Genomic DNA, 6,804 nt, shown 5'->3' on the forward strand with positions numbered 1-6,804 from the left:
TACTGGAAGCTCACAGACAGAAAAAGGTGCTCTCAGGAGAGGGTGGTAGGAGGTGACAGCCCAGAGATGCCCCCAGAGAGGGGCGGGGAGCCAAGTCGAAGGCACAGTCATGGCCGCTCCAGCCTGGGTGACCCAGAGCCGCGGGCCCAGCTCTGAGGAAGGAAGTCCCCCAGGTTCCTCACCAGGATGGGGGGCTCGGTGCCCCGTGTGCCTCCCAAGTTTGCCAGGGTTTCCCAGGGCAGGCCCTGGGTTCTCCCAGCAGCTGCAAGTGAGAGCCCGTGACAGGAGCCACCCTCAGGGACTTGGAGCAGGGACAAGGGCCAACGTTGAAGGACTTGGCCAGGACCTTACGTCTGCCTCCTCCAGAGGCCCCCGGATGGGCTGCGAGGGAGGCCGAGAGTCTGGCCAGTGGGGCCACCTCCTACCCCAGCTGGTTGCGCCCGGGCACATCTGGGGCGCAGTAACATCTGTTCACATCTTCAAGGCTGAATCTCGGAGCCACGCATGGCGGCGGAAGCTTGTAATCCCAGTACTTGGGAGGCTGGACAGGAGGATCGCAGGTTCAAAGCCAGCCTTGGCAACTCAGTGAGGCCCGCCGCAACTTAATGAGACCCTGTTTCGATTAGATGCTCCTGGGTTCAAGCCGCAGTACACACACACACACACACACACACACACACACACACACACACACACACACACTGGAAGTCAAAACCACAAGCACTGGGCGTGGTGGCGCACGCTTGGGAGGCGGAGACAGGAGGATCGCGCAGGTTCGAAGCCAGCCTCAGCTACTTAGTGAGGCTCTCAGCAACTTAGTGAGACCTTGTTTCAAAATAAAGGATAAAAAATAGGGCAGGGGGTATAGCTCAGAGGTCGAATGCCCCTGGGTTCCATCCCCAGTCTCGCAGAAATGGAAAGAAAGAAAGAAAGAAAGAAAGAAGAAAAAAGAAAGAAAGAAAGACGGGCTCGGGGTGTAGCTTGGAGGTGGAATGCCCCTAGGTTCAATCCCCAGTGCCGCCGCGCACACACACACACACACACACACACACACACACACCCCAGGCGTGGGTTGTGGAGTGCAGTCACTCAGTGGTAGAGCGCTTGTCTAGCATGCATGAGGCCCTGGGTTTGATCTCCTGAACTGAAAAGAAAAAGAAAAAACAAGCTTTAAAAATCCCACACGCTCATCTGGTCTCCAGGGGCTGCCGCAGGGCCTTCTGGAGAAATCCAGCTCCTGCTCCTGCCGACCTGGGTCCCAGCTGCACCAGCACCACCTGCCAGTCACCATGGAACGATCTGCCCAGAGCGGCCAGGTTACCTGGGAACGTGGGGGACGGAGGCGAATGTAGCCGGGCCGGGGTCCACACCTGTAATCTCAATACGTAGGAGGCTGAGACAGGAGGACCACAGGCTTAAAGCCATTCTCAGCAACTTAGCAAGACCCGTTTCAAAATAAAAATAAAAAGGGCTGGGGGTATACCTCAGAGGTAGAACCCTCCTGGGTTCGATCCCCAGTACGACCAAAAAAGTTGAAAAAGCAGCCAGGCATGATGGCGCACGCCTGTGACCCCAGGACTTGGGAGGCTGACACAGGAGGATCGTGGGCTTTAGGCCAGCCTCGGCAATCTAGCGAGGCCCGCAGGAACTCAGTGAAACCCTGTTACAGAATAAAAAAAAATAAAATAAGGCTGAGGATTTAGTTCAGAGGTAGAATGCCCCAGAGTTCAATCTCCAGTACTGAGAGAGAGAGAGAGAGAGAGAGAGAGAGAGAGAAGAAGAAGAAGAAGAAGAAGAAGAAGAAGAAGAAGAAGAAGAAGAAGAAGAAGAAGAAGAAGGAGAAGAAGAAGAAGAGGAGGAGGAGGAGGAGGAGGAGGAGGAGGAGGAGGAGGAGGAGGAGGAGGAGAAGGGAGACCAGAGAGACACAGAGAGACAGAGGAGAGAGAGAACTGAGCTGAGGATTTAGTTCAGAGGTAGAATGCCCCAGAGTTCAATCTCCATTACTGAGAGAGAGAGGGAGAGGGAGAGGGAGAGGGAGAGGGAGAGGGAGAGGGAGAGGGAGAGGGAGAGGGAGAGGGAGAGGGAGAGAGAGAGAGAGAGAGAAGGAGAGAGGGAGAGAGGAGAGGGAGAACTGAGCCATCTGAACCGGGGATCTGGCTCCACGGAAGACCTGCCTTGGGATCACTTGTTGAACAGAATCTCCTGTTCAAGTGAGAGGAAAAAAGGTACCAACCAACTTTTTTTTTTTTTTTTTTTTTTGTACTGGAGATTGACTCCAGGGACATTCTACCTCTTAGCTATACCTCCAGCCCTAATTTATTTTTTAATTTGAAACAGGGTCTCACTAAGTTGCCAAGGGTCTCTCTAGGTTGCTAAGACCAGCCTTGAACCTGCAGTCCTTCCATCTCAGCTTCCCAGATACTGGGATGACAGGCGTGCAGGACCACGCCTAGCCCCCAACCAGACCTGAGGTTCTAGAAGACAGAAAATCAACCATTGCTTCCAGGTTTCTGATGACCTGAGCTTTTGTGTCCAATCAGAGTAAGAAGCATCAAATTCTACAGCTCCCTGGGGCGTGGTGAGCCCCCGGTTCACTCCTGACATTTGTCCATTCAACTATCTCAAGGGTACTTAAATACACCAGGCTCTAATCTCCCAGCGTGGTGGGCACGCTTGTAATCCCCGCACTTGGGAGGCTGAGACAAGAGGATCGCACAGGTTCGAAGCCAGCCTCAGCTACTTAGTGAGGCTCTCAGCAACTTAGTGAGACCCTGTTTCCAAATAAAGTATAAAATAGGTCTGGGAGTGTAGCCCGGAGGTAGAAAGCCCCTGGGTTCCACCCCCAGGACCACAAATGAATGAATAATATACCAGGCTCTATGCTAAGTATGAAAGATGAAAACAGACAAAGGGCTCTGGCCTCACGGAGCCTCCTAGTGAGGAAGGCAGACAGTAAGCAAGTAAACCAGCCCGGCAAAGCGGTGCACACCTGAGATCCCAGCAGCCTCAGAGGCAGAGGAAAGAGGACCACAAGTCTGAAGCCAGCCTCAGCAACCTAGCAAAAGCCAGTATCTAAATAAAAACTTCTTTTTTAAAGGGCCAAGTATGTAGCTCGGTGGTACAGCACTAGAAAAGTGTTACCAAGAAATGAAATCAGGGCCAGAAAGGACTGTGTGGAGAAGAGTAGGACTTTAGATTTGGTGATCGAAAAAGCAACATTTCAGCCGGGCGTGGTGGCCACGCTTGTAATCCCCGTGCTCGGGAGGCTGAGACAGGAGGATCGCACGGGTTCAATGCCAGCCTCAGCTACTTAGTGAGGCTCTCAGCAACTTAGTGAGACCCCATTTCCAAATAAAATAGAAAATAGGACTGGGGGTGTAGCCCGGAGGTAGAAAGCCCCTGGGTTACATTCTCAGTACCACAAAAAAAAAAGTGACATTTCAGCTGAGACCTAAATGAGTCATCTATATTAGTCAGTATAGGATAGGTTATGCTACAGTAACAAATTAATCCTCAATCTCAGAGATTTAACACAACAAGATCTCTCTCTCCCCTCCCTCCCCCTCCTGCAGTGCAGGGATTGAACCCAGGCCCTGGCACGTGTTAAACAAGCACTGTGACCACTGAGCCCCCCACCCCAAGCCCCAAAGGTTTATTTTTTAATCATGCAAGTTCTACCCAAGTCCAACTAGCCTCCTAGGCTGTGGCCCTCCATGCAGTGACTCAGCAGTCCAGGCTGCTTCCTCTCAACACCACTGCAGGCTCCTCCTGGTCTCAGCTCTAAAGTGCTTCTCCTCACTTACACACACACACACACACACACACACACACACACACACACACACACACCCGCCAGCCCAACAGCAAGGAGCCCCGGGAGAGATGTGAGAAGGAGAAATCTCCTTCACGCCACCGGAGGAAAGAGCACCCGGTGGAAGGCGGAGCGCGGGGACGGATCCCGCACGTTCTCAGAACCAGGAGCCCGCGGGAGACAGCAGGACGTGAGACCCCAGCGGAGGCAGGCTGGAGGTGTTCAGACTGTGTCCCAGGTGCCATCTTGGGCACTGGACAGCCTGGGGTTCCAGCCCCAGCTTTGCCCCTCGGGGCTAGGGCGAGGGGCTGTGGGACGGACACTCCAGAGGCAGCGTCCTCAGAGAGTGCTGGCTGATCCAGCTATGACCTGTGGGGGCCTAGAGCAGTGCCTGGCACCCAACGGGCACTCAGGACATGGTGGCACAGGCCTGTAATCACGGTAGTTGGCAGGGTGAGCTAGGAGGATGGCAGGTTCCAGGCCAGCTTCAGCAATGTAACGAGACCCTCGGCAATTTAGGGAGACCCTATTTCGAGATAAAAAGGGCTGGCGGTGTCGCTCAGAGGTAGAATGCCCCTGGGTTCAATCTCCAGCTGAGAGAGAGAGGGAGAAGAAGGAGAAGAACAAGAAGAAAGGAGGAGGAGGGAGAAGAGAAGAGGAGAGAGGAGAAGAGGAATAGCAGCAATGCTGGTGCTGCAGGAACTTCCTTCCTGCGGGTCAGCGGGGAGCCCTGGGGCAGGGGGTGGGGTTACAGCAACATAAACACAGTCTGGGCAGCCGCCCCAACCAGTTCTCCTGGTTGTGCCTGGCAGGCCGGGCTCCAGACTAGCTCAGGTATGTTGTTCCTCCCAAGGGGCTGACCCCCTTGACAGCCCCATCCAAGGGGCCCTCAGCCAAGAGGGAGGTTTGAGGCCAGCCTCAGCAACCTAGTGAGACCCTGTTCCAAAATAAAAATTAAGGGTTAGGAATGGGGCTCAGCGGTAGAGCGCTTGACGTGCTTGTACAGGTACCTAAGTGTAACACCCAGCATCACCCCAAAATAAAACAGGGCCGGGGATATAGCGCAGAGGTAGAGTGGGTATGAGTTCGAGCCCCCGCAACACACACACACACACACACACACACACACACACACACACACACACACACGGCGGGGGAGGCGCCCAGGGTGGAGCACCCCTGCCCTCGGTGGTGCAGTGTGGGTTCCAGGCAGCTGTGTGTGGCCGGCGGCTCCCCTGCACAACACAGGAGAGGTTCCCTTCATCACCCGAAAGTGAGGCCCGATCCCGGTCCCCCCACTTTGGGGTTGAGAGACGAAAAGGGAAGGGTGCCCTGTACATGCCGTCGGATCATCTTGTCTTTCTCTATATTAGAACTCACGTTTTCTAGAACCTTCTAGAGGGCCTGCTCAACAGCCATGGAGTGCCTGCCCAGCACGCACAGAGCCCTGGGTTCCATCCTCGCCCCGCAAAAAGTAATACAAATATATATATATATATATATATATATATATATATATATATATATATTGCAGTTCTGGGGATGGAACCCAGGGGCATTCTATCTCCGAGCTGCACCCCAGCCCTATTTTTTATTCTTTATTTTGAAACAGGGTCTCACTGAGTTGCGAAGGGCCTCACTAAGAAGCTGAGTCTGTCCGCGAACCGCGATCCTCCTGTCTCAGCCTCCCGAATGCTGGGATTACAAGCGTGTGTCACCATGCCCCACCCTATTTTTTATTCTTTTTTTTTTTTTTTTTTTTTGGTGGTACTGGGGTTCCTGGAAGCCCTTCTACCTCCGGGCTACACTCCCAGACCTATTTTTACATTTTTATTTGGAAACAGGGTCTCCTAAGCCAGCGCGCGCAGCTGGCTTTGAATCTGCGCGATCCTCCTGTCTCTGCCTCCCAAGCGCGGGGATTACAAGCGTGCGCCACCACGCCCGGCCCTATTTTTTATTCTTTATTTTGAAAGAGTCTTGCTAGATTGATGAAAGTCTCACTACTTGCTGAGGCTGTCCTCGAACCTGCAATACTCCTGTTTTAGCCTCCCAAGTACTGGGATTACAAGCATGCGCCCATACACTGCTTTATTTTATTTTATTTTTATTTATTTTGGTGGTACTGGGGTTCCTGGAAGCCCTTCTACCTCCAGGCTACACTCCCTGACCAATTTTATACTTTGTATTTGGAAACAGGGTCTCTTAAGCCAGCACGGCTGGCTTCGAACCAGCGCGATCCTCCTGTCTCCGCCTGCCAAGCACAGGGATTACAAGCGTGCGCCACCACGCCTGGCTATTTTATTTTAAAACAGGGTCTTGCTATGTTGCTGAGGCTGTCCTTGAACCTGTGATCCTCCTGTCTCAGCCTCCCAAGCACTGAGATTACAGGTGTGCACCACCACGGCCAACTGGCTCCAAGATTCTTTAAGTCAAGAGAAGAACCCACGTGTTTGGGTCCTCTCCTCTCCCAGATTGTTTGGCCTCAAAAACTCTACGAAAAGCCAGGTGTGGTGGCGCACACCTGTAATCCCTCTACTCGGGAGGGTGAGGCAGGAAGATCACAGGTTCATGGCCAGCCTCAGTAATAATCAGCAAAGCCCTCAGAAACTCAGGGAGACCCTGTTTCAAAATAAAACAGGACTGGGAGCCGGGCGTGGTGGCGCACGCTTGTCATTCCAGCATTCGGGAGGCTGAGACCTGGAGGATCGCGGTTCGCGGACAGCCTCAGCTACTTAGTGAGGCCCTCTGCAACTCAGTGAGACCCGGTTTCAAAATAAAGAATAAAAAATAAGGCAGGGGGGTGTAGCTCGGAGGTCAAATGCCCCTGGGTTCCATCCCCAGACCCGCAAAAAATAAATAAATAAATAAATAAATCAGGACTGGGATTTAGCTTGGAGGTAGAATGCCCCTGGTTCAATCCCCAGTACCACAAAAAAGAAAGGATGGAAGGAGGAAGGGAGGGAGGGAAAAGAAGAGACTCAACTAACACACTG

This window comes from Muscardinus avellanarius (assembly GCF_963383645.1).
Source record: "Muscardinus avellanarius genome assembly, chromosome: 13".
NCBI classification, from domain to species: domain Eukaryota; kingdom Metazoa; phylum Chordata; class Mammalia; order Rodentia; family Gliridae; genus Muscardinus; species Muscardinus avellanarius.